Raw genomic sequence first — 22,843 nt, 5'->3', positions numbered from 1 at the left:
TCGGAAGCTAGGAACTTTGTTTTGCTTGCACAGGGCCCAGCACTGAGAGCAATGCCTGCACCTTGTGGGCCATCAGGAAGCTCTGCTGAATGAGGAATGAGAAGCCTTAGAAAGCACCTGACCATCTACGATGTGGTAAGTCTTTCCTCTTTGTGTCAAGTGAGGACGTCTCACTTACGATCCCCAACGTATCACAGATCTCTTCTCCTACTAATATGTATATATTTTTATTTTGTTTTGTTTTTAACTTTGTACATTTCTTCTTTATTTGCATACAATCATTCATACACATTGTGTTTTATATAATTCCTATTGATCTATCCCTATTATCACCCTGTCTTTTCAAATCCCCACTGAATATTTCCTATTCGCTTCCCATCCCCTTCAGCCCAATAACCTTTGCTATCCTCTTGATTTCCCCCTCATCTCCTTCTTTCATCCACTTTCTTCCTTTCCCCCTTTATACATATCTTGCTCAATTATACTCCTATTTTCACAGTAACAGTCTTAGGTAGTATTTGTTCTTATGCGACTGAATTACGTGACACAACAAAATGCTCTTTGGACTCTCCCATGTTACATAGACTGGTGCGAAATTGTTGTTCCTTAGTGCTGCATAGTATTTCACTGTGTGGATGTACTCCAATTACCAAATTCTTTAGTTTGTTGATGAGCATTTGGGCTGTTTCTATTTTCTTGCTATTGAGAATACCACTCTGATGAGCACAGGTGTACATATCTCCATTTGTGTCTCGGTTCTGAGTTCCTTGGTGTATATTCCTAGCAGTGCAAGAGCGGGGCTGTATGGAATTTCTGTGTTTAGTTTTTTAAGGAAACATCAAACTGCCTTCCACAGCAGTTGTACCTTTTGACAATCCCACCAGTGGTGCACAAGAGTTCCAATCTCTCTGTATCCTCTCCAACACTTATTGTTTGTTGTTAAACTTTGCTTCTGCTGCTGGGATGAAATGATATCTCATTGTTTTGATTTGCATCTGTCTGATTGCTCGTAATGATTTTGAACATTTATTCATAGCCATATAATTATCTTCTTTTGTGAAGAGTTCTTAAAGCCTTTTGCTCATTTTTTCTTTAAAAAATTCTTTACAAAGTTCTAATGCAGTGTACATAAGACTGCATTGAAACAGATGAGGAAGAGAATAATTTAAAGTGATATACGATAGGGTATTACAGTTATCACAAGAGTCCAGAATTAAGGGTGCATAGTGGAGTGTACCTGGGGCAGTGGGAGGGGTGCGGGGGGATTGTATACCAAAGAAAGAATTTTTCTTTTACTTTTTCAAAGACAGGAGCAAACTGGGGAGGGGGGAGGGCTGGGCAGGGAGAAAAGTGCAGCAATGAATGAATGGAAATCCAAAATCTCTGTAAATGTTCATTAAAATTATTAAAATAAAATGAAAAAAAAAAACACAACAGAAAACCCCCAAAGTTCTAATGTATTTTTTTCACACCAGATTTTTCCCATTTCCTTCATTCTTCCATCCACTCATCAAGTTGTGTGACCCCATGATTAACCACATTCCGCCATCCCCTGTCCCCCACCCATCCTCACCCCTCTGCTTCTACCCTTCCTCTGCTTGGATTCTCATTCTCATAATAATCATACTCATTCTACAATAATGGTTTTATACAGTATTTATCTTTATGGGACTGAGGTAGTTCACTTAGCATAATGTACTATGGTCCCTCCCAAGTTAAGTAGTAATTGATAAAATCCTTGTTCCTACGTGCTGCGCAGTATTCCAGTGTGTGAATGTCCCAAAATTCCTCCATCTGTTTGATTGTAGTTGGACATTTGTGCTGTTTCCATGTTCTTGAAATGGTTAATAATGCTGTCATGAACATTGGTGTACAAGTCTCTATTTGTGCCTCAGTTTTCATTTTCTTGGGGTATAATCCAAGCAGTGGGATAGGTAGGTCTTATGGAATTTCATGTCCAGCTTTTTAAAGCAGTGCCAACCTGCCTTCCAGAGTGGTTGTACCATTTTGATCGGGTTATCAGTCTTTTTCTTGTGGAAACCTTTTCAATCAGATGTGAAGCTTCATTTCCTGCTAAATTTCCACTCCTCTTCCAGAGAAATCACAATGCTGGATGATTTCATTTACAAGCAAACTATGACTTTGTCTTTATAGAGTTAAGCATCTGACTTTAGAAGAGTCACTTACTAATCTGAGCACTCAGCAAGTCTTCCATTCATTCTCTAGGAATGATGTACACCAGTCACTTTCTTCCTTGACTGGTCTGTCTTCTCGTAGGACTGTCATGTTTCTGTGAAGCTGTACGATGATGGAAGATGATGGAAGAAGTATCCTTGTCTTTGAACTGGGTGCTGAAGAGCATTGAACAGCTCATGGACTGACAAAAGAGCAAACATGTATCTTGGAGGATAGAAGCCAAAGTGCTTCTAGGAGGCAAAGATGACAGAGCTTCATCTCACATGCTTTGGGTGTGTTGTTAGAAGAGGCCGTTCTTGGAGATGGACATAAAGCTTGGAAAGGTGGAGGGTTCGTGAAAGAGGGGAAGACCCTCAACCAGATGGGCTGACACGGTGACCACAGCAGTGGGCTCAAGTGTGTCAGAAGTGATGAGTCGCTATGAGTTAGGGTTGCTATGAGTCATACTCAGCTCTGGAACATCTAACAACAACATGATGCTTGAGGCTATGCCATCATGGTGGACAGGTATCAATGGAATTTATGGTCTAGGAAGAAAAGTTTGACAAACATTTACTTTTTAAAAAAATAGCTGATTAAACCTTTGTAAATCACAACAGAACACAATCCAACTTGCTTCCTTTGGACATATCATCAGGAAGAATCAAATACTGGAAGAAGTCATCATGGCAGATAAAGTCAGGGGAAATGAAGGTGGACAGCCCACCAGGGCTGTAGGGATGATGAAGGACAAGGGATCCTCTTGTTTTGTATCACACAGGCTAAGAGTCCGAGGTGATTCTTCAACAACCATCTATCTACATCTGTCGTCTCTCTAGCCATTCACCTATGCATCTATCATTTCCCTGATATCTACAGACTCTCTCTCTCTCTATGTATATGTATATATATGCAGAGTTGTGTACTGTCAAGTCAGAACTGACCCATAGCTGACCTTCCTCCTCCTGGGGGTTTTCAGATTTCACAGGAGGAAATTATCCCTCATTCTCCTTCAGAGTAGCTGGTAGCCTTCAGGATTGCAGTGCAATACACACACACACACACACACACACACACACACACACACACATTGGTATATTTGTCTTGGGAGATCTGGTAGCCTAGGGGTAAGAAACTGTGCTCAATCCCAAGGGCACACAGTTCGAATCTACCAGCTGCTCTGTGGGAGGATGGACGATTGTCACTGGGAAGGCAGCCCAGCAGGTGCGCGAATCCCTACCCTCCAACTGTTGATAAAGGCCCGTGTGCATCCAGCAAGGTACGGAGCCTCAGACTCCTAGCTAAACAAGGAAAAGCTATGGTAGCTGGGTTTCCAGGCCTCTGGAACAGCTGGGTGCCAGGTGGCCCCAGACGGCAGGCCCCACGTTCCTGGGTAAATACAGAACAGCTGAGCATCCCTGGCCCTTGGCTCCAGCCACATTGTCCACACAGCATCCCTTTGGCAGGGAAATCAACTTTAATTCGCTGGTGCTCTGGGGACCGGGGGCATAGCACAAAGCCTGCCTCTTCCTCCTATCTTTTCATTAATTATTGTCGCCAGAAACTTGCTTTTATCAGGCCCTGAGCACAGGTTTTGGGAGGAGATAGATCCATTCTGAATGTTAGTGATCTGATACGATTGGACCCTTAGAAGAACCACCAGACCACGGTGCTAGTTAATTAGGAATTTGGGGCCTGCCACTCAGAGATGGTTGATAAACAGCTGGAAGCATGATTATCTCCTCTGCCAACCGAGCTGTTGGCTGCCCCCTGCCAAGGCGCACACCCCGGGGAGGGAGAATGTCTCTGCAGCACTGTGAACAGCACCGGGCCTCCTGCGGCAAGGCTTTGCCAAAGCTCTTCCATGCAACCAGGACAGACCATGGTTACCATGCATGGAGGTGTCACCCATCCACAGTCTCAGTGTTCCCATCTGTCAAATGTGTTAATGGGAAGAGATACCCACCTCAAGGAGTAGTGGCTGAGTGAGCTCTTGAGAAACGAGCACTAGCACCATGTGTAGAGGAGTGAGAATTCTGAACTCTGGGACGGTGGTGTCTGAATGCTCTGCCCTCCTTGATTTTCCTTGGGGCCACTGTGACCTTACTCTGTTTGGAACATTCTTCCAAGCCACAGATAATGCCATCTCTTAGCTCTCATCAGGGACTCGTTCTACAGGTCCAGCACTAGTGGGACACACTTTCATATCTTGGAGCTGCTCCAAATCCAGGCCCCCTGGATTAGCAAAGCCTGCATCTCACTCACACAGTGGTTGTGAAGACGGTGCAGAGCCAGCTAGCACTCTATGCTGCCGTACAAAGGATAGCCATGACCTGCCCCCTATCCTCTCGACTGCACCTGACAGCATGGGACTGGAGGACAGAGGCAGACACACCTTAAACCCACAGGGTACAGAGGCAGTGAGAGGCATCTGGGGGCCTCGGGAAACGTATGACAGCAGAGTCTAGGGAGATAACGAGAGCGTTGAGACACTTATTGCTGGGGTGAAAATCAGACTCTTGCTCCTGGTATATCCAGAAACATCCCACAAGTTGAATGAAAGCCAGCAATGCCAAGGAAAATGAACAGATTCTCAGGAGGGAAGACTTCGGGAGTTTTATGCTGTCTTTATTATTACAGTTGTATAAGTGTCATTTTAACGAATTTCTATTTTGTCTGCAGTCCTCAAAAGAGCAGTGAGTGTCACAGTATGTAAGATTGGAACCATGAGGCAAGGTCAGAGGTCTTGTTCTCTTGCCCTCGAATATGATGTTATCAACAGAGATGACAGTTGGAGAGAGAGGACAGGTAACCACTGGAGGAGAACTCCCTCCTGCAGAGCAAAGTTGGAAATTGCTCAGTGGCTATAGATGTCCTTTTTGGTAGACTGAGTCCCATCTCTTTCACTGGCGTCGTGGAGTTCTGTGAGATGCCCTCAGCCCAGGCTTCACGCAGGGTCTAAGCTAGAGAACGCTCAGGATGTCTTCCACAGCTCAAGGAGTTGAGTATTTCAGGACCAGAAGGACTGAACACTGAGAACAGAGAGGAGCAACCACTCATTCAAAGTCCATGCTCTGCTGGGTTGTAAAGCATAACTCAGATCAGCTGTATTGGCTCCCACGTGGTCACTCTTCTGTGCCTGGGATCTGCACTCTTCAGAAGCCCTGCCCAGAGCAGATTTTTCTTCTTTCATTAGTTCATTGCTGTCTATGGAATAATTTTTGTCTTTTTTTTTTGTTGTGGATAATTTTTTTTATTTTAATTGTGATTTAATGAACATTTACAGAAAAGTTGGATTTTCATTCATTCATATTGCACATTCTCCTAGTTCCTCCTTCCTTCTCCCTCCTTCAGTTCACTTTCTTTCTTTTTTTTTTTTTTTAGTATTCATTCATTGTTGCACAATTTCCTTCCTCCCACTCTCCTAGTCCACTTTGCAATGTACCTCTTATTTGGGATGATTGTTCCATTGTGTAAATATACCATAGTTTTTCTATCCATTTGTTTGTTGATGGGCACTTGGGTTGCTTCCATTTCTTTGCTATTGTGAATAACACAGCAATAAACATGGGTGTGCATACATCTGTTTGAATGGCAGTTCTGGTTTATTTAGGGTATATTCCCAGTAGTGGAATTGCTGGGTCCAGTGGTATTTCTATTTCCAACTTTTTGAGAAAGTGCCAGACTCCCTTCCTTGGTGAATGCACCATTTTACATCACCACCAGCACTAAATGAGGGTTTCAATCTCTCCACAACCTCACCAGTATTTGTTGTTTGCCGCTCTGTTGAACTTTGTTATTGTTTCTGGGGTGAGATGATATCTCGTTGTTGTTGTGATTTGCATCTCTAGGGATTTTGAAAATTTCTTCTTCTTCCCCCCCCCCATCTGAATGTCTTCTTTGGTGTATTTTAGTGTCTATTCATATCCTGTGCCCATCTTGATATTGGGTTGTTTACCTTTGTCTTGTTGAGGTGCTGTAGTATTCAGATATGAGACCTTTATCAGCTATGTCATTACCAAAAAAATTTTCCCAGTCGGTGACTTTCCTTTTTTACCCTTTTGGATAAGTTTTTTGATGTGCATTGGGATTTGATTCTTAGAAGCTTCCATTCATATATATTGTTTGTTCCTGGTGGTAGATTTTTTATTATGTGCTGAAGTGTGTTCATACTGTGATTTAGGTCTTCTAGAGACTTTTTCAAACTTTTCTCTGATGATGTTTATAGTCTCTTGTTTTACTCCTAGATCCACCTTGAGTTGTTTTTTGTGTATGGTGTGAGGTGTGGGTCTTTCTTAAATTTTCTACAGATGGTTTTCCAATTATACCAACTTCATTTGTTAAGAGGGTTATTATTTCCTCATTTAATTCATTTTGTCTCTTGTCAAAAATTAGTTGATCATAGACAGATAATCTAATTTCTGAGTTCTCAATTCTATTCCATTGGTCTATGTGTCTGTCATTGTATCAGTACCATGCTATCTTGACCACCACACCTATGTAACCAGAGAGTGTGATGCCTCCTGCTGTGTCTTTTTTTCAGGAGTTCTTCACCTATTCAGGGTCTCTTTCCTTTTCAAATAAAATTGGAAATGGCTTTTTCCATCTCGTTGAAAAATGGAATTGGTGTCTATAATGGGATAGCATTGAACTTTTAGATTGCTTTTTATAGAATTATTCTTTTTGTGATATTGAGTCTTCCTATCCATGAACATGGAATATTCTTCCATTTCTCCAGGTATCTTTTTGTTCTTTGTAGTAATGTTTCATAATTTTCTTTCTATAGTCTTTTGTGTCTCTAGTTAGACTTGCTCTCAAGTATTTAATCTAGTGATTAACTTTTGTGATGGGCATTGTTTTCCTTAGTCCCTATTCTGTATTCTCTTTGTCACCGTAGAGAAATGCAACTGATTTTTGTATGTTGTTGTTCTATCCTGCTATTTTGCTGAATTGGTTGACTATGTCCAGTAGTTTCCTCACTGAGTCTTTAGAGTTTTCTAAATAACTATCGTATCATCTGTTTATAGAGATAATTTTATCTCCAATATTTTGCCAATTTGGATACATCTTATTTCCTTCCCTTGTCTTATTACTCTTGCTAAGACTTCCAATGCAATATTCAACAGGAGAGGTGATAGTAGGCATTCTTCCCCATTTCCTGTTCTCAAAAGGAATGCTTTTAATCTCTCTCCATTAAGAACAACGTTGACTTTTGCTTTTTTATATATACTTTTTTTATTATGTTGAGGAAATTCTCTTTTATTCCAATTTTGTTGAATGTTTTGATCAGCAAAGGGTGTTAGACTTTTGTCAAAAGCCTTTTATGCATCATTTGAAAGGATCGTGTGGTTCTTGTTCTTTGCTTTGCTAATGTGATGAGTTATACAGATTGTTTTTCTTATGATTAACATCCTCGTATATCTATTATGAATTTCACTTGGTCGTGGGGAATCATTTTTTTGATGTTTATTGGATTCTATTGGCCACGATTTTATTGAGGATTTTTACATCTATATTCATGAAAGACAGTGGTCTGAAGTTTTCTATTTTGGTGGTGTTTTTACCTGACTTTGGTATCAAGGATATATTTGCTATTTGCTTCACAGAATGAGTCTGGGAAAATTCCATTTTTTTAAATACTTTATGTAAAATTGGTGACAGTTCTTCTCTGAATGTTTGATAAAATTCACCAGTAAAACCATATGGTCCAGGGTTTGTGTTTTGTTTTTAAGTTATTTTATTACCTGTTTAATTTCTTCTTTTGTAATGGGTCTGTTCAGGTGTTCTACTTTAGTTTGTATCAGTTTAGGTAGGTTGTGAGTTTCTATATATTTGTCCATTTCCTCTAATTTTTATCTTTCTTTGAGTATAGTTTTTCATACTATTCTACTGTTTACCTTTATATTCCAGTTGAGTCTGCTGTGGCATTGCTGCTTTCTTCTCTTATTCATGTTTATTATGTTTTTTCTTTCTTTGTTAGTTTTGCTAGTGGCTTGTTGGTTTCTTTTACCTTTTTTATCAACCCCTGGTCTTGTTGTTTGTTCCAGTTGTTTTTCTGTTTCATTTATTTCTGTCCTAAGTGGTACAGCACTGGTCTGTCAATTTGCTGTCCTGAAGTAACTTAGGATTCCTGTGATACTGAACACTGTGCCACTGGTGTGTCAAATGCCATAATGGTTAGTCATGGTAGACAGTGTTTGGTGGACCTCCCAGATTAAGACAGGCTTGAAAGCAGTATTGGCATCTACTTTCTAAACAACATACCTCTGGAAACTCAACAAATTTAGAGAAATTATAATAGTTATAGAGCAGGGCTGAGGTCTTATGTTCATAGGGTTGGTTTGAGTTGTGTTCGACTCAATGGCACTTAACAACAACAATTTTTATAATTTCACTTATTTTAGAGGTTTACAGGTTCTCTATCTGTTCTTTCTTAACTTGTTGGAGGTTTTGGATTAAAAATCAATTCTTTTCTTCCCTTTTGATGTATTTACTTATAAATACTTCTAAATTGACCTCTGGTTAGTGCTTTGGTTTTTTTCCCAGAGGTTTTGATAAGTTGTGTTTTCATTGTAATTTGTTTCAAGAAACTTTTTAATTTCATTTTTTATTTCTTCTATTACCTACTCCTATTCAAGCAGAGTGTTACACATCTTCCAAATGTATGGATTTGGGTTTTTTTTCTCCTTTATCCTCTTGTTATTAAATTGAAATTTTGAAGCATTGTATTCTGAGAAAATTCTTTGTATTATTTTTGTGGTTTTGAATTTATTGTATTTCCTTTATGACCTAAAATATGATCTATTTTGAGGAATGTTCTGTGTGTATTGGAGAAAATGTATACTGAGCTTATAGGGGGTACATTAGCTTGTATATATCAATGAGATCAAATTGGTTTATTGTGTGGTTTAATTATTTAGCATCTTTTTTTAGTTGGTTTTTTTTTTTTTTTTTTGAAAGTTCTTTCTTTTCTTGGGAGTGGTGTATTAAAGTCTTCAACTACTCATATGGTGTTGTCTATTTCTTTCAGCACTTCCGTTAAGGTTTGCTTTGTTGTATTTTCAGCTCTATAATTTGATGATTTATATTTATTATGGTTAAGCCCTTTTGTTCTACTGGCCCTTTAAGCATTATGCTGTGATTGAACTTGCTGGTCCTTTGTCATGGTTTTTATGCTGACATCTATTTTGTCAGAGTGAGTTTAATATTTCTACTCCTGCTTTTTTCTGTTTGCCATTTGGTTGGCATATTTTTCCATCCTTTTATTTTTAGTTTTTCTTTATCTTTACTTTTCAGGCAGTATCTTGTAGACAGTAGATTGATGGGTTGTTTTTTGTGTGTGTGTGTGGGGGGGGGTTTGTTGTTTTTTTGTCCCCAATCTACTACTCCTTTTCTCTTCACTGGTTCATTTAAACCATTCACAGTCAGTGCAATTATTGAGACATAGGTTTATTGCTATCATTTTGTTGAGTTATTTTTGGTGTTGCTAGTAACATTGATACATCCTTTCTTTACATTGCTTTCTGTGGCATCACTTCTGAGGAATTCCATTAGTATTTCCTGCAATGTTAGTTTTGTTTTAACAAACTTCCTTAGGTTCTGTCCTCTGAGAATATCTTGATCTCTCAGTCATATTTTATGGACAGTTTTACTGGGTACAGTATTCTTGGATGACAGTTGTATTCTTTGAGTGTTGGTATGTGTTAGTCCACTGTTTTCTTGCTTTCATGTTTTCTGCTGAGAAATTGGTAGTTAATCTTATTTGCTTTCCCTTATAGGTTACTCTTAATTTCTTCCTAGCTGCTTTCAGAATTCTCTCCTTATCTTTGGTTCTGGGAGATACAATTATGATAAGCCATGGCATTTTTCTTTCAGGGTCTATTCTATATAGAGCTCACTCAGTTTCTTGTATATATATTTTCTCATTCTTCATGATACCTGGACTGTTTTCTTCTAGTAATTCTTCCACAATTTTCTCAGTGCCTTTACTTGTTTCTTTCTGTTCTGGGATTCCAATTTTATGCATGTTATTCCTCTTAATGTTGTCCCATTTAATTCTTAGGCTTTCTTCTTTTTCCTTCCTTTTTGATTCTACTTTTTATTCTAGCAATCAACACCCCCATGATACATCTTGAAGGATATGTACATGTACAGCCAAGCACAATCAATAAGAGTGCATCTGAATTCCAAAATCAATCTCCATAATAGTCTCTGTGTTTCCTACTGCCAAAGGGGCCCTTTAGAGTAGTGAGAGAAGATCTTCACCCTGAAACCCACAGCGTCCCTTTTCAGCAGGAAGTAGCTAAGAGAATACGCCGTCCCCTTTTCCTTATGACTCAGGGTGAAGTCTCTCTCAGGGAGGAGTGATAGGGAATGGCAAAGGATACACTGACAAAGAAGATTAATCAGAACTGGCTTTGACAAGCACTGTGGCATTTGGACAAGAACAAACTGGGAGGAGGGTAGAGAGAATAGTGCAACAATCAATGAGTGGAAGCCCAAAATCTCTGTAAATGTTTATGAAAATTAATAAAATATAATTATAGAAAAAAAAAGAACTCTATATTCTATTTCACTAGTTCTGTGTTCCATCTCTTCAACTTTGCTCATATGTCCCTCCAATATGTTTGCAGAATCTGAGACACTTGTCCTCATATTCGGGACTGCTGTTCCTTGTTTTTCCAGAGTTTCTAATGCCTCATTTGTTTTATCTACATTGTTGGTTTTGGTTTTGGGTGTGTTTGTTTGTTTTTAAGTTCCTCTTGGCTTTTGCTTTTGGGATCCTGTAATTAGTTAGTTCAGTTTATCTTTCACACACTGAAAATATATAATCATTGTTCTTTTGAAATCTGTATCAGAAAGTTCTATGAGAATTTCTGACTTAAGGAAATCCCTTGATTTTATCTTTTGACCAGTTTTTTTTTTTTGGGGGGGGGAACATCTTGCTTTAGTTTTGTGTAGGGGTGAGGTAGCCTGCTTCTTCTGTGTGAATGCTGTGGTAGAGTTAGGTTGGGTTTTGTTTTTTTGTTTTTTTCAATGGATTTTATTTTGTTTTGAGGGTTTTGTTGTTGTTGTTTTGTTTTGTTTTTACCTGACACCCTAGCAGGACCTTGGTCTGATAACCTTGAGTCAGGCACTCACTGCTTCAGAGGAGGTAAGTGCAATTCACCCTGCCTGAATTTCTTCTCTCTGATCCCTGGACTCAAGGGGAGACTTGTTTCTGTTGAGGAACTCAATATACTAATAGAGAAGGGGAAGACAACTTACCTTGCCTGTATTTCTCCCTCTCTGGTTCTGTGACAAAATTATCTGAAACAGGGAAGGTGGGGGCTATTTCTGTTTCTTTCTCTCTGGTCGTGCAACTAAGTTTTCTGGGATAGATGGCTTATTTTCTAGTTGTAACCCTCTCTCATGAAATCTGTTGTCCTTGTTCTCTGGAGTGTTGCAGCCAGGGCCTCTGATTCTCTTTAACACTCTATCTGACAGTTAAGGAGGAAGGCCTTTTTCTCAGACCTTCTGCTTTAGGACTGTATTCCTGTAACTGCTGACTGCTGGCAGCTCTGAGTTAAAGTGCATGGCTGGCAAAGCAGGATAATGCTAATGCCCCAGGCTAAAGCAATGTCTTGGCTGTTGTTCTTGTTGTTGTTATGTGCCATCGAGTCACCTGCGACTCATAGCAACCCTATGTACAACAGCCCTAAACTCCGCTCTGTCCGGTGCCAATCGCACTGTCTCTGACACTCCCATACCAATTATCCCAGTCACTGAATCAATCCACCTCATAGAGGGCCTTCCTCTCCTGCACCGTCCCTCCACCCTCCCAAGCATGATGTCCCTCTCTAAGGACCGGTCTCTCCTCACTACATGTCCAAAGTAAGTTAGACGGAGCCTCAGAATCCTTGCCTCCAAGGAGCCACCCGGTTTAACCCTCTCCAGGACAAATCTATTTGTTTTCCTAGCAGTCCATGTCTTGGCTAAATCTTGAATATTGGTATTTCACCTCATCCCTTGGCCCAAGGGTGCACAGCACAGTAAGGTCCAAAAGAATCTGTTCTGCCTCTACTGACTGTAGGCATGACTGGGGATGCCAGAAATCAGTGGTAGAATTTTTGTCTTCTTGATGTTGAGCTATAGTCCATATTGAAAGCTACCATCTTTTTGTCTTCTGCAGCAAGTATTTGAAGTCATCATTTTGAGCAAGGTTGTGTCAACTGCATAACGTAGGTTGTTGGTGTATTCCTCCAAGCTGATGCCACATCATTATTCATAGAGTCTATCTTCTTGAATAATTTTCTCAGTGTACAGATTTAATATGAATAAAGGATACAATCCTGACATACAGCTTCTCTGATTTTAAACTGCTGTTCTCCTTGTTCTGTGAAGTTGTGAAGTCAGATTCCATGACTCTCTTTACCACTCTATCTGACAGATCAATGCAGTAGATCAAAGACAATAGCCTTCAACTTGGATGGTATCTCAACATCAAGATGAATATTCACACCACTAGACCAATAGACAACATCATGATATTGATGTTGATGTTGTTATTGTATACCATCGAGTCAAAACATACCGATATCTGACAATCTACAGTGGGTTTTCAGAAGTAATTAATCTCATAGGAAGAGATTGCCCATCCTTCTCTTGCAGAGCAGTTGGTGGATTATAAATACATGTCCTTGAGATTGCAATGCAGCTTCTTGCCACTAGTCTACCAGTGCTCCCAAACATCGTGATAGATGGAGAAAGTATTGGCATTATCAATTATTTTATCATAATTGATCCAGCATTCAAGAGACCAGGAAATGTTTTACATTGGGAAAGTTAGAGACCTCTCCAAATTACTGAGGAACAAAGATGTAAGTTTAAAGAATAAAGTGCATCTGATTCAGACCAAGGTCTTTTCAATTACTTACTATTCCTTTGAAATATGGACAATGAGTAAGGATGGAAGACATAAGAATTGATGCCTTTGAACAGTGGTGTTGGAGAAGAGTATTGAATGAAAAATAAACAGATATATCTTGGAGAAAGTACAGCGAGAATGCTCCTTAGGGGCAACCTGACAAAGATTTGTCTCACATACATGGAACATGTTGTTCGGAATGAGTATTCCTTGGAATGGTGTAAGGTCAGTGAGAGAGAACAAGACCCCTGAGATGGATTGACACAGTGACTATAGCAATAGACTTAAGTGTATGAGAAATTATGAAGATGGCACAGGATAAGACGGAGTTCATGTCTGTTTTCTTTTTCCATAGGGTCACTATGAGCTATATTCAAATAGATGGCATCTCAAAATGTGGAATAAGTCTTCCCTTCTCCAATATTACCTGATTCTTATCTGCCCATGGACTACACTGACTTCTCAGTTTGAGGTATCCTGTTGCTGCCACAGTCCCTTTCAGGCTTATAGCATCTCCTTGGGCTTCTTAACCCCCTTCTTGGCTGTTCCTCATTTCAGTGCCTTCCAGAATACTCATGTCTCATATCTCCATCACTATCCAAATTCCAACAATCTCACCATCTTCATGATTTATTTCCCACTGACTTTGTTCAACATTTCCTTATGGTAAATATTTTCTTATTGTTATTTTAGAAGTGTAATTTCTCCAGTTATATTGCTTTATTGTCCTCCCACAACTCTTAGATTCTAAGTTCTTTGAGGGTAGGAGATAACCTTCCTGATCTGACTCTGTTGGGACATAGATCTCTGCCCCTTTGAAAATATTTTTATTGTAGTAAACGAATTGAGTGGTTTTTTTCAGGTAATTGATAACTCATAGCAGCCCTATGTGACATAGATCAAACCACTATCTAGGCCTACGGTTGTGTGTATCTGTCTCCTTGAGAGTTTTCCTCCCTTTTGCTGATCCTCTCTTTACCAACCATGACATCTTTCTCAAGAAACTGACTCCTCCTGATAATATGACCAAAGTGCATGAGATAGGATCTCACCATCTCTCTTCCCAAGAAAATTCTGAAAGTACTCTTTCCAAGACAGATGTGTCCATCCATTCTTTTGGAAGTCAATGGTATATTTAATATTCCATACATTGCAAGATTCATGATAACATGGAACATTTCAACACTCTTCCCGTGTGCAATTTCAAAGCCATTCATTGCATCATCACACTTTACAACCATCATCATTATCTATTTCCTTACATTCTCAGCACCCTTACCTGGAGCTCAGTAAGATGTGTTGAGTGTTATCCTTTCCACTGTAAGTTGGATCTTCCGTCCTAGAATGTCACCTTGTCCAACCAGAGAACTCTTCCTGGCCCTAAAAGTCACAGTCCAAAATCCAGATTGAGGGACATGTTCTCTAAAGAGTTTTGTCCATTTCCTGGAAGTTGAGAGGCACATCCCATGACTTAGGGTCCCTGTTTCTCTTTGAACATGTTCTTATAGCTAAACACTGATGAAAGCAAGACAGTTGTTTCTGATCCCACTACATGGTTAACTCATTCAGCATAAAGTTCCTGGCCCTTATTTTGCTTTCTGGGACATGGTAGCCTCTTGGAATCCCTTTGCTGATTGAACAGACAATCAATCAAAGTGGGTTTGCTGAATTACAGAATATGGAAATAATTCTCATGCCCTTTAACCTCACTTGAGTCACGTATTTGCTCTGGTGAGTAGAATGGATAAGGAGAAGTCATAATTTCCATTTAACAATGGAAAAGAGTGAATTTCAGAGAAGTTCAGCAACTTACCCAAAGACAAAGAGCTAATGATTGTCAGAGATGGACCCAATATCTACTGGAATGTCAAGTTAGTTGCAACCACTTTCATAAAAATGCTTTAAGGCATCTCCCTCAACATTCACAGTTCAAATTCTCAAGGTTTCCATTCTCAAAAAGACCTCAAACTCTGCCATTAATCCATCCTACCTTGCCACTCTTCTATGCAGTAAATATGGTGGGGTCATGTCCTGAGTAGATTAAAAACTAAGTGTCCTCCTCTTTATAACAGAATGGAACATTGCCTGTCCTTGACTACCCTCACAACTATTGTTATGTTTGAGTTCATTGTTGCAATCTATCAGTCCAGCTCATTTTGGGTCTTCATGTTTACTGACTTTTTACTTTCCAGGTATAATATTATTCTCCAGGGACTAATCTCTATGATAACATTGCCAAAGTAATTGAGATAAAGTCTTGCTATTCTAGCTTCTGAAGTGTATTCTGGATGTAATTCCTCCAAGACAGACTTGTTTAATTATCTAGCAGTCCATGGTATATTCAATATTCTTTATGAAAAACATAATTGAAATATATCAATAATTCTTCAGTCTTTTTTCCCCCATTGTATAGGCCAGGTACTCTTCTCCAATGTCACATTTGAAAGGCATCGATTCTTCTATCATCCTTAGTGTGTGTGTTAGGTGCCATCAACTCGTCAAAATCTTATGAACGAGATAGAAACCTTCACTATCCTATGCCATATTTACTCTCAATTACTTTGACCATGTTATCAGCAGATATTAGTCCCTGGAGAATATATGAATATGAAGATATTGAAATAAAAAATATCATGAGGGATCTGGTGCACTTTAGTCACCAAAAGAACATCTTTGTTTACCTTAAAATTGTCTTTTGCATCAAATTTCCCATTGCAAATCACCATTTGATTTCTTGACTGTTGCTTCATGACCAGTGATTGGGCGTATATAACATATGGCTAAGCCAGACCCTGACCTCTCAGTGCCTGGTTGCCCCTGTTTAATTAATCCTCTCTGCCAAGCTCCCTTAGAACGCACGTCTAGGACTGTGTCAGCTAGAAGGAAGGTTTCCGTACTCCCCATGGTTTTTCAGGGAACACTTGACACTCAGGACAGATGTGAGAGCTTTTCTACGGGCAGGCTCAACACTAGAGGCCACATGGGGGGTTTCCGGGCAGATGTTGGCCCCTGGCCACATGGATCTACACTGCTGGGCCCCTGCTCATGTGTCCCAGCTGTGCAGGGCTTTAGAACTAATCCACAAGAATGTCTTCTTCAGTTCTGGTTGGCTGTTGGTGAGATCATAAGATTTTGAGGGAAGTGATTTTGTTACATATTCTGATCTATATGTCTTTGATTTCTCAACATTGGGCAATCTAATTAATTATGTCACTATAAATGCACATTATTTGAAATATTTTGAAACTGTGAAGTTCAGTCAACTAAGATCTGATTACTGTGGTAACCCATTTGTTGTGTAAATAAGGAGACAGAGCCATTACATGGTCTAAATTTATATCACAACTTGTTTTGTGATCCAAACCAGGGTCATTCTCTTTACTCTCTGCTGCCCGAAAATACTTTCCAAAGAGATTGTGAGATGTTTCTTAAAGTCATATATATCTGGCATAGTTGTTAGTCCCACATGTTTCTAGTTATAACATGAAGATGCTTTTAAAAGGAGACTGCATGACATAATTAACGTGATATTGTCCAGGGTACTTTCCAGATTGCTCACCTAGAACAAATTCTCCTGAAAGGACATGAAATTTTCACCTTTAAAATGATTAATTGATAATTATGGGATGTACACTGATAGCTTTGGTTGGTGACAAAATGTGACAAGGTGAGGACCAGAGCGGATGAATGCCTCTACCAATTTCTTTAACAGAATAACTGGCAAGCCTTGTGTGGGCTTTGGTACTCTAATGCCTTCCTGATATTTCTAGTTAATCTGTCAGCACTCCTTCTGTTGTGTATATTCTCCATATTGAAATGTTTGCTTCCTTTAGTAATAGAAAAATAAAAATGTCCCCAGAATGAAAGGTGAGGGGGCTGTACTACTATTGAAACTTCTTATTGTACTTTGGGCGAGAATTTAAAGAGGAAATGGTTTTCCATTCAATAATCCATGCACATTCATGACAGTTTTTCTAACCTCTATTACACAATGACCCTCTTCTCACTTCTTTGTGTTTACTGTCTTCATTTGTTCTTCTTTCCTATCTCTTCCTTCTTTCTGAGAGTTATCCCTGTAAAATGCTATCTTTTTGATCTTACGTGGTTGACTATTCCAAGGAGTGAGTGCCCGCCCTGTGTTGTTGCTTATCTTCTATGTCCTTCTCTAGTTGAGCTGCCACTGAGTCATCAGGTGAAGTAGGTTCCAGGCTTAAAGAATGACTAACGACCGTACGAAGGCTCTACTAGTCTCTATCATACCAGTAAGAATGGCCATTTTTATTATTTTGAGCTTTGTTCCATAATTTTCTCTCACTTTGCTTAAATCTTGTTTTGCACACATTAGATTTCTTATCATATGGAATCAGTTTCTGGAGAAGGACATCATAGTATGTAAATAGAGGGGCAGTGAAAAAGTGGAGGTGACTCCAGGAGATAGATTGACACAGTAGCTGTAGTAATAGGCTCAAAACCCACAACGATTGTGGGAGGGTGTAGGGCCAGGCGATGTTTCAGTCTGTCACACATAGGGTTGCTACAAACCAACTCTTCAGCATTTAACAGCAACAAGAACATGCCTTTCATTAAACATGCATGACTTGGAGGTTGTTGTATGCCAAGAACTTTATTTGGCTTATTAACTGGAAAATGGTAAACAAGAATGGCAGTGATTGCCCCTAAAAAATCCAACTCCGACTATTTATATGAGACACATCTAAAATTAAAATTATGCAGATTGTTCTAACATATAAGAGTGGGAAAGATACACCAGATGGATTCTAATAAAAAATAGCTTTCCAATTTAATATTAGCAAGATAGATTTTAGGTCAAAAAGTTGTTATTACAATTTGGAAGGTTGTTATTTCAAAGGAAAGAAAAACTTTATCAGAATATATAACACCTATGATCTCCAATATAGCCAAAAACATAAGTACAAAATATATAAAACAAAAGTTTATAGAATAAGAAGAATTCATAACCAAAGGGAGATATTTTAATAGTAAAAGAATATGGAAACTTACAGATAATTTTAACAATATACTTAAATACTTAAGCTATGCATAAAAGTCTAAAGCACAAAAATATTAAGATTCTATACGTGTTAAGACATATGTTCCATTGTGGGCCGGGGGAAACCCTCAGCTAACGTCCAAGTGTTTTCATCAAACAGATCATGATATCTCAACATATGTAAGAACAAAATATTTATCTATAAATTTGGAAGTAAGAGTGGCATCCACTTACTAAACAACAGCCTCTGGAAACTGTATGACTTTGAGAAACGATAGTTGTTGAAAGGCTTCAGGCCTTTTGTTCATGGGGTCGCTATGAGTTGTGCTCGGTGGCGATCAATAACTATATATATATATACACATACACACACGTTGTTGTTGTTTGCTGTCAAGTCGAACACAACTCATAGAGACGCTGTGAACAAAAGGCCTGAAGCCTTGCTATAACTATCATCATTTATCAAAGTTCACAGACTTTCCAGAGCCATGTTGTTTAGAAAATGGATGCCGCTCCTGCAGGAATGGGATAGAAAATATAAAAAGAAGGTATTTGGATTGGGATTGCATTGAACATGTAGATTGTTTTTGGCAGCATTGTTATTTTCATAATATTGAGTCTTCCTATCCATAAATAGAGCACATTTTTCCATTTATATATTTTTCCATTGATTGTGTCTTGCAAAAATGTTCTGTAATTTTCTTTGTACAGGTCTTTTGTGTCTCTAGTTAGGTTCACTCCCAAGTATATAAATTTGTGGTTGTAACAATGTCAATCTAGAAACTAAGGTGCATCTGATCCAAGTCATAGTCTTTGCAATTACTTGTTATGCATCAGAGAGCTGGGTAATGGCTAATGATCACAGAAAAATTGATGCCTTCGAGTTGTGGTGCTGGAGAAGAGTCCTGAACATAACATGGACTGCCAAGAAAACAAATAGGTCTGCCTGGAAAATGGTGAAGCCAACTTTCTACTTGGAGGTTAGGATTTTGAAGATCCATCTCACATACTTTGGGTATGTGGCCAGGGGGGACCAATCCTTGGAGAAGGAAGTGATGCTTTAAAGGCTGGAGGGACAGTGCAGGAGGGGAAGACCTTGGATGAGATGGATTTATATACTAACTAGGGCAATGCAAGTAGATGTTTTGGAATTAGTGGCTCAGGACAAGGCAGACTTCAGAGCTGTTGTATATAGGGTCACTATGAGTTGCAGGTGACTCAACAGCACATACCAACAACATGAAATCTATACTCTGGTAAATAAAAAAACCTAGAGGAAATGGACAAATCCCTTGAAACTCATGTCCTACCCATATTGACAAGGACAGATATAGAACACTTGAACAGACCCATCACAAAAGAAGAAATTGAACAGGTCATTTTAAAAAGACTTCCCATAAGAAAAGTCCTGGACATGTACGGCTAAGCACAATTGATAACAGTGCATCTAAATTCCAAAATCAATCTCCATAATAGTCTATGTGTTTCCTGCTGCCAACGGGGCCCTTTAGAGTAGTGAGAGAAGACATTCACCCTGAAACCCACAGAGTCCCTTTTCAGCAGGAAGTAGCTAAGAGAATACGCCATCCCCTTTTCCTTATGAATCATGGTGAAGTCTCTCTCAGGGAGGAGTGATAGGGAATGGCAAGGGACACACTGACAAAGGGGATTAATCAGAACTGGCTTTGACAAGCACTGTGGCAATTGGACAATTAAAACAGACATGGGGGGGGGAAGAATGAACTGGGGAGGAGGGTGGAGAAAACAGTGCAACAATGAATGAATGAAAACCCACAATCTCTGTAAATGTTCATTAAAACTAATAAAATTTAATAATAAAAAAAAAGAAAAGTCCTGGACCAGATGACTTCACAGCTGAATTCCACCAGACATTCAGAGAGGATCTTTCACCAATTCTACTGAAATTATTTGAAAAATTGAAAAAAAAAAGGAATACTCCCAGAATCATTCTATGAAACAAACATAACCCTAATACCAAAACCAGGGAAAGAGATTACCAAGAAACAAAACTACAAACGAATATCTCTCATGAATATAGATGCAAAAATCCTTAACAACATCCTATCCAATATAATCCAAACACATAAAAAAAAATAATACACCATAACCAACTGGGATTCACAGCAGGTATATAAGGATGGTTCAACATAAGAAAAACAAGCAACATAATTGATTGACTCAGTGACTGGGGTAATGTGGGTCAGTGTGTCAGAGACAATTAAATTGGCTTGAAATAGAATGGAGTTCAGAGCTGTGGTATATAGTGTTGCTATGAGCCTCAACTGACTTAAACAATAGACACTCTAGACAGTATGTCTAAAGAATGTGAGAGAACGTTTAGCCATTCTTGTTTCTAATGAACACCCTGGTTGTGCGTAATCAAAGACAGATTTATTTGCTCTTTTGGAAATAAATAATTTATTCTGTATTCTTTACCAATACCACAATTCAAAGGCAACTATTCTTATTCTGTCATCTGCATTCATTTTCCAACTTTCATATGCATGTTGTTGTTGTTGTTGTTAGGTGCCGCTGAGTCGTAGATGACTCATAGCGACCCTATGAATGAACGGCCTGAGCACTGTTCATACATAGAGTTTCCAGAGGCAAGACATTTCGGAAGTGGATGCTGCTCCTGCTTCCACGCTTGTTTTAGTCGGGAAGCTCCACCAAACACTCTCCACCATGGGTACCCATTACTATGATTGGCACATCAGTGTCCCAGTGTTCAGCATCACAGCAACCATGAGTTACCTCTGTACAGCAATGCAAAGACCAGTGCTATATCACCTAGGAAAACAATTTGAACCTGGCCTGAGGGCCGCAGATTAAAATCAACCACTTTCAGTTTGGTAGCATAATTTTTTGTCCACTAGGCCAACGTAGCTCTCTCTGTGTGTCGTTGTTTATATGCATGGGAAGCAATTTAAAATGCTATGGTTTGGACCAAGTTCACCTAAATCTTTAAACCACAATCCATGCTCTTTCACTCTTTGCAGATGTCCTTGAGAACAGATTTTTCCAATGTAGCACATCTCTCTTGGCACCAGTAGCCAGGAAATAAAAAAACATATTGCGATGGGAAAGTCTGCAGTTAGGGACCTCTCCAAAATACTGAAGAGCAACAGTGTCTCTCTGGAGACTAAGGTGCGCCTGATACAGGCCATGGTTTTTGCAATCACTTGTTATGCATCAGAGAGTTGGACAATGACTAGGGAGGATAGAAGGAGAATTGACGCCTTTGAGCTGTGGTGCTGAAGAAGAGTACTGAATGTACCATGGACTGCCAAGAAAACAAACAGATTCATCGTAGAGAGGATTAAATCAGGCTGCTCCTTGGAGGCAAGGCTTCTGGGGCTTCGTCTGACATACTTTGGACATGTTGTAAGGAGAGACAGGTCTTTGGAGAGGGACATCATGCTGGGTAGAGTAGAGGGACAGCGCAGGAGGGGAAGACCCTCTATGAGGTGGATTGATTCAGTGACTGGGGTAATCGGGGTGGGTGTGTCAGAGGCAATGCGATTGGCACAGGATAGAGCAGGGTTTAGGGCTGTTGTACATAGGGTCACTATGAGTCGCAAATGACTCAACGGCACATAACAACAACAACAACAGCACGTCTCTCATTTTTTTGTCTGTTGCTCCCACTGATGTTATTTGTGGATCCAAGTAAAACGAAATCATTGATGAGCTCAATCTTTTCTCTGTCTATCATGACGTTTCTCCTTGATTCATTAGTAAGGATTATTGTTTTATTGAAGTAGAAATTTAATCCATATGAAGTGTGTATTCTTTGATCTTCTTCAGTATATGCTTCAAGTCAGCTTAACTTTCATCAAGAAAAGTGTCATCTGTATAATACAGGATGTTGATGAATCTCCTCCAGTCCTGATGTCACTTTCTTCTTCAATAGCCCAGTTCTCAAGTAATTTTTTCAGTATATATAAATGCAGGAGCGACATCCACTTCCTAAACATTTTCCTGCCTCTGGATACTATGAACTTTGATAAATGTCAATAGTTGTATATATTGATTGCCTTCGGGTCGAGCATGACTCATAGTGACCCTACGAACAAAAGGCCTGAAGCTGCTCTAACTATCGACATTTATCAAAGTCCATAGAGTTTCCGGAGACATGCTGTTTAGGAAGTGGATGCCCCTCTTGCTTCCAAAATATATAGAATAGGTATGGAGAAAGGATAAAGAATTGATGCACACTTTTTCTGATTTTAAATCAAGCAATATTATCATATTCTGTTTGGACAGCTTCTTTTTGGTCTATGCACAGTGTTTCCATGAACACACTTGAGTATTCTTGGATTTCTGTTCTTCTCAATGTTAGCCACAGTTTGTTAAGATCTACACAGTTAAATGCTTTTTCACAGTCAGGAAAACACAAGTAACCATCATTCTGGTATTCTCTGCTTTCAGCTAAGATCCATCTGATATTGATATTGATATCTCTTTTTTTATAGGGGGAAAACCCATACAAATTTAATGAAGAAATTTTAATTATAAAATAACTAATATCTTAGTTGTCAGGTTGAATACATTTTTTAAAACCCAGTTAAGTAATGAGAAAACTAAAGTTTACCTCAAAAATCAACATTATTTTACAACTTACTTTTCACACAAACCATTTCAACAATTTCTTTGTTTAATCTAGTGACAGTGATTACATTCTTCAAGTATTCTTCGACCCTTTTCTAAATTATTCCACCATACTCAAC

Source organism: Elephantulus edwardii, unplaced genomic scaffold (genome assembly GCF_000299155.1).
Source record: "Elephantulus edwardii isolate Elephantulus edwardi_28Jun2011 unplaced genomic scaffold, EleEdw1.0 scaffold00002, whole genome shotgun sequence".
Lineage (NCBI taxonomy): Eukaryota > Metazoa > Chordata > Mammalia > Macroscelidea > Macroscelididae > Elephantulus > Elephantulus edwardii.
This window is presented reverse-complemented; position numbering follows the sequence as displayed.